We start from the raw sequence: 12,899 nt of genomic DNA, 5'->3' as shown, positions 1-12,899 counted from the left end.
AGTTTCAGAACAGCCCAGCCAGGGATATAGAGAGAAACCCTGTTTCCAGAAAAGAAAACAAACAAAAAAAAAAAGAAAGGAAGAAGAAGAAAAGAAGAAGAAGAAGAAGAAGAAGAAGAAGAGGAGGAAGGAGGAGAGGAGGAGGAGGAGGAGGAGGAGGAGGAGGAGGAGGAGGTGGAGGAGGAGGAGGAGGAGGAGGAGGAGGAAGAGGAGGAGGAGGAGGAGGAGGAGGAGGAGGAGGAGGAGGAGGAAGAAGAAGGAGAAGAGGAGAGAGAGAGAGAGAGAGAGAGAGAGAGAGAGAGAGAGAGAGAAGAGAAAGATGGGTGTTCATGACTTTTCTGAGTTTAGAAGAAACTCTATGTACAGCAGAGGACTGTCGGGGGAGATGTGCTTGGCAAATTAGTTGAGAGGAGAGGATGTATGTCTGAGCCATTAAGAGAGCGCTGAACTGTTGGTTTGCTCACTTAGAAGCAGAGAAACCTGGTTGGGGAGATGGTTTAGTTGGCAAAGAGCTTGCCACACCAGCATGAGGGCCCGCGTTTAATCCCCAGAACCCATGTATAACAGCCAGGTACAGCATACGCATTTGTAATCCTGGGTGTGGGGAGGTGGATATCAGAGGATCTCTGAGGCTCAGCGGCCAGCCTGCCAGAATAATTGGTAGGCTCCAAGCCAAGGAGAGACCTTTTCTTAAAACACAATGTATGTGTGGGTCTGGGGATACGGCTCAGTTAGCTAAGAGTGCTTGTTAGCCTGCATAGGGCCCTTGGTTTGATCCCCAGTGCTATGTAAACCATGTGTGCAAGTGTGTATTTGTAATCCTAGTGCTCCGGGGAAAGGCAGGAGGATTAGCAGTTCAAAAGCAGCCTGAACTACATGAGATGTAACAATAATATAATAAGATACAATAATATATAACATATATACTATTATAATATATTTAATAAATGTAAAAATAATTTTTAAAAAGATTTATTTCATGTACGTGGGTACACTGTCACTGCCTTCAGAGACACTAGAAGAAGGCATTGGATCCCCAATCCAGATGGTTGGGAGCCACCATGTGGTTGCTGGGAATTGAACTCAGGACCTCTGGAAGAGCAATGAGTGCCCTAACCACTGAGCCACCTCTCCAGTCCCATAAAAAATAAATTAAATAAGAATAATTGAGGATGATGATGATGAGGAGGATGGTAGCAGTGGTGATGATGATGATGATGATAGGGCTTGCAAGACGTGTCAACATCTAAGAGCACGTCCTGTGCTTCCAAAGGACTGCAACTCTCATCCCAATAACCCATGTCAGGTTCTCTCAACTGCCTGTAACTCCATCTCAGGGACTCTGACCCCCTCTTCTGGCCTGCAAAGGCACTGCACTCGCACAGACACAAACATAAATGAAAATGAAAATAAGTCTTTAGGGCTGGAGGGATGGCTCAGTGGTTAAGAGCACCAAATGCTCTTCCAGCGGTCCTGACTTCAGTTCATGGTGGCTCACAACCATCTGTAATAGGATCTGATGCCCTTTCCTGGTGTGTCTGAAGACAGTGTACTTACATACACAAAATAAATAAATGAATAAATCTAAAATAAAATAAATAAATCTTTAAAAACATAGCGGGCCCCAAAAGATAGCTCAGAAGATGATAGCCCAGAGATTGATGATTTGAGTAGGAGCTCTGGGATCCACACGATGGGAAGAGAGAATTGAATCTAGTTAGTCCTCCTCTGCACACTGTGACACAGTCCCCTCCATAAATTAATAATACTAATTAATAAATAAGTAATAAATGAATGCAGTTAAAACAAATAAGGTCGACAGCTCCTGAAGACTGATGCCTGAGGCTGTCTTCTAGCCCCCCCCACACACATATCACATACACACACACACACACACATACACAGACACACACACAGACACACAGACAGACACACACACACACACACACACACACACACACACACACACACACACACAGACCCACACACACACACACATACACCGTACATACACCACACACACACATACACACACACATACACACACACACATACACACACACACACACACACAGACACAGATACACACAGATACACACACACCACACACACACAAAAACAAATAAAAACACACACAACACCAAAAACCAAAAAAACACTAAACACATCACAAACCACACACAAACCACACACACACGCACCCCCCCTCACACACACACACACACACACACACGGCACACACACACACACCACACACACACCACACACACCCACACACCTCACACATACCACACCCCCTCACACACCACACACATGCCACACCACACACACCACACACCACATACACACCACACACCACACACACACACACACACATACCACACACAAACATACTACACACATACATATTACATACATATACCACACGCACACACACACACATACTATACACACACACACCACATATATACCACACACACCATACACACACACACATATCACACACACAGACACATACACCACACATACACACACACAGAGCGCAAAGATGCTCATAGTATATTCGTGACAAACACCTGAGGACTAGCTGCCTGTCACGCACACTTGGGTCAGTAACATTCACTGCATGTTTTTAGACGTGAGCCAATATAAGATTGCACGTGGTAAACTCCCTGTGTAGAGGCAAACTGCCAATCCCAGATCTTGTCCCTCCACCGGAAGGCAGCTCCGTGAGTCACCACTCCCTGCCTCCCTCCTCCGATCGATCACTTCTTGGCTCTGCTTCTGGGACCCTCCTGTTCTGGATGTCACCATAGAAGCACCCAGTGGGTGTCCTTGAGTCTGCTGCCTTCCCCCAGTCACATTCCTAAGGCTCGCTCCTGTTATTTTTCCTGTCTTTTTATGGCTGAATACTATTCCATCGTGTGGATGGATGATGTTTATTGTTTGTTCCTCACCTGGTGGACATTTTGGACTTGGTCCACCTTTTGGCTCTGTAAACTGGTGGATTTGTAAACATTCATATTTGTTTGTTTGTTTGTTTTAAGATTTATTTTTTTTATTTTATATATGTGTGTACACTGTCACTCTCCTCAGACACACCTGAAGAGGGCATCAGATCCCATCACAGATGGTTGTGAGCCACCATGTGGCTGCTGGGAATGAACTCAGGACCTCTGGAAGAGTAGTCAGTGCTCTTAACCACAGAGCCATCTCTCCAGCCCCCATATTTGTTTGTTTTAAAAAATGTTTAAAATTCTTTGAGATATTTGGATAGGACGTCGGGAGGTGGTAGTGCACATCTTTAATCCCAGCTCTTGGGAGGCAGAGGCAGGATCTCTGAGTTCAAAGCCAGCCTGGTCTACAGAGTGAGTTCCAGGATAGCCAGGGCTACACAGAGAAACTCTGTCTCAAAAAACAAAACAAAATGATATCTGGCTAGGGATGGATGGGATGGTTGTTTCTTATGGGAATTCCGTACCTACTATCTTATTTCATCAAAAATTTTTATTTGTGTGTGTATATGTGTCTGTGTGACTGTATGTGTCTGTGTGTGTGTCTGTGTGTCTGTCTCTGTGTGTCTGTGTGTATCTATGTCTGTGTGAGTATGTGTGTTTGTGTGTCTGTGTGACTGTATGTGTCTGTGTGTGTGTCTGTGTGTGTGTATCTGTGTGTCTGTGTGTATATGTGTATCTGTGTGTGTGTATATATGTGTATCTGTGTGTGTGCGTGTGTGCGTGTGTGTGTGTGTGTGTGTGTATATGTGTCTGTGTCTGTGTCTGTGAATGCATGCATGTGAAGGTGAGAGGCCAAATTCAGGAGTCAATTCCCACCTTCCACCATGTGGGTCTGGGGATCAAACTGAGGTTGTCAGTCTTGGCAGCAAGCTCCTCAACTTGCTGACCCATATTGTTGGCCCTCTCCTTTTCTCATTCATTATCATTAATGGTTTATTTGTGTTTATCTTATGGGCATGAATGCTTTCTCTTCACATATGTCTGTGCACCATGTGTGTCTGGTGTCAGAGAAGATCAGAAGAGGCCGTTTGATTTCCTAGAACCAGAGTTAGCAATAGTTGTTGGGAACTGAGCCTAGGTTTTCTGGAAGAGCATAACTGCTCAGCTGTCTTTCCAGCCCCGTGAAGAAAGCATTCGTTTGCCTCATGCTCTCAGGGTACAGTCCATCATGATGGGGAAGGCACAGCAGCAGGAACGTGAGGTGGCTGATCACACGGCATCCGTAGTCAGGAAGCAGAGAGAGATGGATGCTGGTGCTCTGCTCACTGTCTCCTGTGTATTCAGTCCAGGACCCCAGCCCATCGGGTGCACAGTGCTGCCCACGCCATGACAGGTCTTCCTTCTTCGGTGAAACCTCTTTGCCTCCCTCATAGACTTACCCAGAGCTGTGTCTCAATTCCTATCAAGGGGCCGATAGAGGTGAACCATCACAGCGAGTAGAAGCGATATTCATTTGAAGTCCAGGTAACTTTTTGCCTTTTATGGTCTAAGCCTTCCCAGTGGGCTTTTCTCTTTCTGGTTGTTCTAGAGGACTTTGGATTTTATATAGCCCGTCTGTGATTCATTTTGGATTAAACTTACACAGGGTCAAGTGCAATAGTCTTCCCCCCCCCATGTAGATAGCCCATCAATCGATTTGTTGAGAATAATTTCTAAAATGCAGTGTATTACCTTGACACCTTGTCAAAAACCCGTTGACAAATATGTGCGGGTCACTGTTGGATTTATCTGTTCTGGGCCTGATGCTCTCCCGGAGACCTGACGCTGACATCCCAGTGCCTCCAATTTATGTGACTTACTCCTTGGTGTCGGAGAAGCTAAACATTCAAGTTTCTCTGTTGTGAATTGGCTGATCTTTTTGACCACCTTTACTTAACCTTAGCGAGCTCCAAACACATTGTCACTGCATGCTGGGACTTCAGCATATAGACGTGGCGGAGGGCTCTGGACATTCAATCTTCCACAGCTTGTTGCCCTGTGCTCATGAGGCGCCAGCACCTCTGTCTTGTCCACCTCTCCCGACAACAATGTGAGATATTGCTCAGTGGCTTTTCTGATGTTGGCCAGGAAGTAGAATGAGATTCTAAGCGATCCCCACAATTAACTCCCACTGCACAGACACACAGGGTCAGAGGACTGACTGAATTGCACCAGCCAAGCCTGAAATTCAGGCAGCAGAACAAAACAGCCTGGAGCAAAACAAGAAAGGACAAGGGGGACCTTAGAGCTCATATGCTTAGAAGCAATGCAGAACATCGTGGTCTTAACAAACTAAAGGAAATATTTGCTATAGTTTTTTTTTTCTTTTTGGTTTTCAATGGACACGACTAATGAGTCTCAAGGTTTGCACTTTTCTGTGTGATAGATTTTTTTCAATGTCTACTTTCCTTAAAATGTGAACATTGCAGTAAGAAATGTATTTATTCCCACATCCTTCTTTCTGGCAGCTTTCATGGTCATAGATGATTGATAGATAGATCCAACACTTCAGTCCCTACGGCACAGTGGTAATTTCCTGATTCTATGGTTCTCCAACTTGTCAACTGTGACTCTTCTGAAGAACAACTTTCTTCGTTAACCACTTGGGAACCCTGACACAAACCCATACAGGTCCGGCATAGTTAATACCCATCTCTTCTTCACCGTCAGCTTGACCAGGTTGGGAGTCACCTAGGAGACACACCTCCGAGTGTGCCTGGGAGGGTGTCTCCAGAGAGGTTTACCCGAGGAGGGAAGATCACCTAGGGTGTAGTTGTTGTCACCCCACAGATTGGATTGAATGAAAAGGAGGCATTGAACGGAGCACCAACCTCCATCTCTGCTTCCTGACTGTGGATACAATGTGGCCAGACGCCTCATGTGTCTACCACCATGCCTTCCCCACCATGATGGACTGTAGACTCAGACCATGACCAAAATAAACCCCGCCTTCCTCCTTAGGTTGCCTTTGTGATGTATTTTGTCACCGCAGCGAGAAGTCACTAATATGTCAACTTTGAAAAGAATCACTTGGTATTCAGTTTCCAGGATGACCAGTGGGCATTTCCCACTGCGTTATCACTAGAGACGCATAGGTTCTTACATGCCGGTTGTGTTCTAACATAGCAAAACCATTGTTTTCTTCTTCCAGGCTAAATGCTCTATCCTGGACCACAGGGGACCCATCAAATTGGTTCCTTGGCCATTTTGCTCTGTTTCTTTTCTCCTTTAATATATTTTTTTGCTGCTGGGCATGGCGGATCATCATCTTCATCTCTGGCCGCAGACCTTGTTAGAGACTTCTGCAGTTGGTGTCAGCTTAGACGGGGGAGGAAGCCTGTGGTGCCAGGGCTGATTGTTCCAGGCCGTCATTGCTACCAGCCTGCTTGATTGACAGAGATAAACAGCAGCTATTCTTTCCCAAAAGGGAGAATGAATCCTGAATTGCCAACTAAAAATTAAGAAAGTGCAGGTTCTACTTAATGTTTTTGAGGTTATATTTAAGTATTTTACAACTTTTTACATTCAGTTGTTGCCTTGTGTGCAGAGGAGTGGAGCTCAACCTTCCTAACGCTGCCACCCTTTAATACAGTTCCTCATGTTGTGGTGACCCTCGGCCATAAAATTATTATTCTTTGCTACATTATATGTGCAACTTTGCTACTGTTCTGGATTGCAATGTAAATATCTGTGCTTTCCAGTGGTCATAGGTGTCATAGATCATAGGTCATTCTACCCGCCCCCACAAACACACACACACATATACACACACACATATACAAACACACGTACACACAAACACACACATACACATACATACAGACACACACACATGCATATACACACAGGCACACAAACACACATACATACACACACATATACAAATACACATACACACAAACACACACACATACATACACACAAACACACACACATACACACACAAATACACAAACACACATACACACACAAACACACACATACAGACACACACACATGCATACACACACAGGCACACAAACACACACATACACATACACATGCATATACCCACAGGCACACAAACATACACACATGTATATAAACACACACTTACATGCACAAATACACAAACACATACATACACACATAAACACACACATACACACACACAACTTTAAACATTTCCCACAAAACTTAGACTTTCTACAAGACTGTGAAGCTGTGAATATCCCCCCATCCTCCCCGTCTTTGCCCTCCACTCTCCCACCCCATCCCCCATTCTGTGACTGGAACGGTTCTCTGGGCAGCTTTACTTCAGCTTCTGAGATGTGATGGCCACTGCTCATGTTCACCGGGCCAAGCTTTGAGCAGTCACAGGCGCCGGAGTCTGGAATCTGCCCGAAGTTACAGACAGAGCAGGCTCCGCCCCACGTGTGCTTGTGCTCGTGAGAGGGCTGGTGTATTTGTTGGTGAACTTTCTTGGGTGGGTGGGGGGGCTGTTTTATTGTGTTCTATTATCTACCACCCTTTCAACCTTTCTCCACCCCAATCCCTTCCAACCTCCCAACACTAGGTGGGAGAGAAAGATTAGAGGGGAAAGGGGGTATAGATCTCTTTAGATTACTTCCTGCTGATTAGGGCCATGGGGTCCTTGGGTCAAGTCGAATTTCCGTTGTTAGGAGATCTCCAACCAGCAATTGAGCAAAGCAGCAATCCAGCAATAGCAAACGCAGCAGCAGGGGGAGCAGCAGCAGCAGGGGGAGCAGCAGCAGCAGCAGCAGCAGGGGAAGCAGCAGCAGCAGGGGGAGCAGCAGCCTCCACAGGCCCTCTTGGGGATCTCGAATTTATACCTTCTCCAGAGTCCCCAGAATTCCAAACATAAATTATCTGCAGCTGGCAAAATTCAAGCCTCTCCTTTTTCAATCACAGCCACTGTAGACGGTCTGAAGCAGATCGGACAATCCCATATCCTACACTTGGGATTAAGATAAAAACATATTCACACAACAGAACTGGATTTTTAAAGAAACCGAAATTCTCACTACGCCTGTGGGTGTGAATGTGCATGTGTGTTTGCCAAGGGCTCTCAGAATGGCTTACAAGGTCCTTCCATAGTATGGAAACCCAACCTCCTACTTCATGTGGAACACTCCAGGACTTTCATGTTTCTTCCTGTTTTCAAAAATATTTGTTTTGTGCTGGAGAGATGGCTCAGTGGTTAAGAGCACTGACTGCTCTTCCAGAGGTCATGAGTTCAATTCCCAGCAACAACATGGTGGCTCACAACCATCTGTCATGGGATCCGATGCCCTCTTCCAATGTGTCTGAAGACAGCAACAGTGTACATAAACATGAAATAAATGAATAAATTTAAAAAGATATTTATTTTGTGCACATGTATATGCACCTGAATGTATGTCTACCATATGTATATAATACCCACCGAGTCTAGAAAACTCTATCAGAGCCTCCTAGGACCAGAGTTACAGGTATAAAGTGCTACATGGGCACTGGGAGCAGAACCTGGATCCTCTGGAAGAACAGCCAGTGCCAGTACTTTCTTTTAAAAAAAGACAAGATCATACTATGTAACCCTGGCTGGCCTGAATACAGTCAGTGTAAGAATGGTCATACTACTAAGGGGGTGGGGGATTTAGCTCAGTGGTAGGGCGCTTGCCTAGCGAGCGCAAGGCCCTGGGTTTGGTCCCTAGCTCCGGAAAAAAAAAAGGGAAAAAAAAAAAAAAAAAAAAAAAAAGAATGGTCATACTCGAGGCCAGGCTGGCCCTTTAAATGAGACTATTCCAGGTTAGCAAGTGTTCCCAAACACTGGGCCATTTCCCTTTCCTTTCACAGATTTCCGCAGTACCACAGGGAGGCCTTGGTCTTAACCTCATTCAAGGGCCACAGGGGAGGGAAGATGTCCTCCCAGAGCGTGCATTTTAATTTTGCGCCATGCACATGGTCTCTCCGCCAGCTGAGGGCAGACTCAGTAGGAGGTTGCAGGCAATCCTAGCCCTGCTGGATTGTGTGAAATGCAGATTTTTCTCCCCCGCCCCTCATCCTTTTAACAGGAAATCAGCCAATATTTGGCAATATTCAAGGCTAACGAAGTTCTGGGGCGAGAAGCTCTTCAGCGAGTTATAGGAACGAAATGCCTTGTTATATGAGGATAATGGGGATTAGGAATAGTCACTCCAATCTATTGAAACAAGGGCTGGCATTTCAGAGAGATGTGACAAGCTTTCTATTGGATGCCGCGACGCCGCTAACTGAAACGCTGTGCAGATTCCTGGAACCAGCCCAAACGGGAACCGTATGAATCCGGGAGGCTCGCGCCTTGTTCAGAAGAACTCCAGCTTATTCTTCAACACACACTTGATTTTCACAGCACAATCATCAAAAGAGATTGGAGTAGAAATATTTGCAAGCCTCATCAGTCTCCCCGAGGGCCTTCCTCTGTCTGAAGTGCTCAAATTAGTCTGTTCATCGAGTAGGAGGGATGGTTCCCATCTCCAGTTGCCGCCGGCTGGTCTAGTTCTGGGGAGCTCGGATTCTTGATGGTTCTGTGGGTCTGGGATAGTTCTCTGGGGATAGCTTACTACCCCAGTTATCAAACATTGCCGCCTTTTCTGAGTTTTACAATGTCCCTGCTCTTTACAGCTCCATTAGGGAGGCCAGGAGGACTCAGCCCTGAGATGCCCAGCCATGGTTTGGGAGGGACAGACATAAGGAACAAAGGGGACTTGGAGGAATGTCACCAATCTTCTCACTGACTCTTATGACTTTTGGCTCCTGTTGTAGCTCCAATAAGGAACATTTACACGCACCCCCAGCCCCATGCTGCTGGTGATTGAAGCCAAGGCCTTGGCCTTGCTTGGGAATAAGCACATCACCACTGAGCTACACTCTCAGCTCTTGGCTCTTGTGTTGGGTTCTTGGTCTGGGGATATAGAACGAACAGTTCTAGCACACATGTCTAGCCTATGAGATCCTGGGTTTGTATCCACAGAATCATGGAGACAAAAAAGAATGGATGAAAAGAAAAAGGAGGGGGAATTGGGTGCACTCCGGGAGGCAGAGGCAGTGGATACTGTGAGTTCGAGGTCAGCCCGGTCTACAGAGAGAGGACACCTAGAGCTACACAGTGAGACCTTCTCTTAAAAAAAGAAAGAAACACACACACACACACACACACACACACACACACACACACACACACACACACACGGGCGGGGGAGGGGGGAGATTAGAGCACACTGATCACGTGCCTCTGAGCCAGGACGCTATGGGTCATCAACTGCATCTCTCGCATTGAGTTGCAGCACCATGAACAGTGTGTGAAAGACCCAGCTTCAGTCGGCCAATAATGCTAATGCACACACGCGTTTAAAGAGTCTCCAATGTGAGGCTGGTGGCGTGGCTCGGTAGGTAAGAGCACTTGGCTGTACAGGCATTAGGGTTCAAGTTTGAATACGCTGAACCCACATAAAGAGCTGAGTATGGTTGTAGGATCGTAACTCCAACATGGTACAGAGCAGAGACACAGGATAACTGGGCTCACTGGTTGGCAGCCTAGCTCCAGGTTCATTGAGATTCCTTGTTGCAAGGGAGTAGGGTATGGGGGTGGTAGAGCAGGACACTCAATGTTCTCCGGTGCACAGGCATGCGCATGTGCACATGCATATGCATACACACCTACAGAGAGCAAATACACACATGTACATATAACACACACACATATACATATACACGTGTAGTGAGAATTTTGGTTTCTTTAAAAAAACACAGAAGTACTATGGGACTATGTTTTGGTTTTAATCCTAGGTGTGGGATATGGTGTTTCCTCAGATTGTCTGCAGCAGCTGACTATGATTTGCCTTGTGCTCTATCAGGGGCATGATTTTGCCAGCGGCAGATAGTTAACTCTGATTGTGTGATGTTGAGAGTTCTAGGGATCTTTAAGAGGGTTTAAAGGCTAGGGGCTGTTGCTGCTGTTGCTGTTGGTTGGTGGATGTTGGTCGCAGTTTGTTAAGTAGTCGCGAGCAAAGAAGAAACAAGAAGAAATTAGATAATCTGACGGCAAAGCTCTGTCTTGCCCCATAGAACGGGATGCCCCTAATCGGCAGGAAGTAGTCTAAGGATAGCATCACCCCCTTTCCTCTCTACACTTTTCCCTCTCCTATCTAGTCTTAGGGAGTTGAGAGGGTGGAAGACAAGAAGAAAGAATCCGCAAAGTAGCCAAAGGTTGGCTACACACGCATGCATATGTCACACACATGTGAATATAACACACATGTGCACATAGCATACATATGGTCTGTAGAGTGTCGTCTATTTCAAAGGGTTCTTATTCCTCCCCCTTTGTTTTATTAGCATATTCAATCTAATTGCATAAAATAATAGGTTTCATGACATTCTCACATGAGAACATACTCGAACGCTGTGACCTGATTGCTCACTCTCTTTCTTTGTTTTATAGAATTAAAATATCTGTTACGTACTGTTAGGGGTTTCCTTCCCTCCCCCCTTTTCCTGTCTCCTCTTCTCTGCTCCTTTTCTCTTCTCTTCCTTTGTGGTACCCCCGGGGACCGAACCTAGGGCTTCATGCATGTTAGCCAAGCTTTCTACCACTGAGCCACAGCTCAGGCTCTGTTTAGAGTCCTATTTTGTTTCCTTTAGTTAAACTCAAGCAAACAACACAACAACAGTGAATTGGACCAGGTCGTGAGATTCACTGGGTCATGGTGGACCTAAAACCCTGACTTTTTACAGTGAGGTAGGGGCTGGGGAGATGGCTCAGTGGGTAAAGAAAGCACTTGCTGGGCAGCCAGGAGGGTCTGAGGTCAACTTGCAAAACCTATGTTAAAAGGCAGACAAGACAGGATGCTCTGTAATTCCCCTTTTACAGTGAAATGGGAGGTGGCCTGGAAGTGCAGGGATCAGCTCGCCTGGTATACCGGGTGGGAAAACAACAAAGAAGTTCAATCCCTCCCTCTCTCTCCCTCCCTCTCCTTCCTTCCTTTCTTTCCTCTCTCTCTCCCTCCCTCCCTCCCTACTTCCTCTCTCTCCCCCTTCCTTCCTTCCTTCCTTCCTTCCTTCCTTCCTTCCTTCCTTCCTTCCTTCCTTCCTTCCTAGACACAGGGTTTCTCTATGCCACTTTGGCTTCCTTGAACTTGCTCTGTAGACCAGGCTGACTCCGAACTCACGGAGATCTGCCTGCCTCTGCCTCCCATTCCCCCAATTTGAGAGTTTTAGCCGGTAGATTCTGAGATCCTTGCCCATGGTCTGCACAGATTCCTGGGCAGCAGACATTAACTGAGATGACTGCTGGCGTTTATAGGGCATGACCCTCATCTTGACCTCCCCGGGGTCTCTCCCTGGTTTGTATGAAACGGTCCTGTTACAAAAGTGAACTGGGGACTCCGTACTTCAGATACCGGGGAGGCAGGTTGAAAACCACGTGAAATTCCTCATCCCAAATCTTTCCATCTGCGCCCGTTGATCTGCTCGATCTGTTTCTTACACTAGTCACCAAGCATCCCGTTGCCATGGTTACCGTGAGGCAGCCATCTGGATAAAGAGTAATGCTGTAACAACTCGTCACCCTCTCCTTTTGAAATGCCGAGCCCTGGGTACCGTAACACCAAGTCTTGAGATTTCTCGAAGGAATGTCAGAACTCATATTAAGAAAAACTGGCTGTGGCGCTAAGAGTGATAAAGTGTTCCCTATTTCCAAATCTAACAGAAAAAGCTTCTCTTCTCCATTTTGTTAATGAATGCCTTTGTTTTTGTTTTTGTTTTGCTTTGTTTCGTTTTGTTTGTTCTTTTAGAGGCAGGGCTTCTCTGTGTAGCCCTGGCTGTCCTGAACTTGCTCTGTAGATCAGGCTGGTCTCGAACTCACAGAATATCTACCTGCTTCTG

The sequence above is a fragment of the Rattus rattus genome, chromosome 16 (genome assembly GCF_011064425.1).
Source record: "Rattus rattus isolate New Zealand chromosome 16, Rrattus_CSIRO_v1, whole genome shotgun sequence".
Lineage (NCBI taxonomy): Eukaryota > Metazoa > Chordata > Mammalia > Rodentia > Muridae > Rattus > Rattus rattus.
This window is presented reverse-complemented; position numbering follows the sequence as displayed.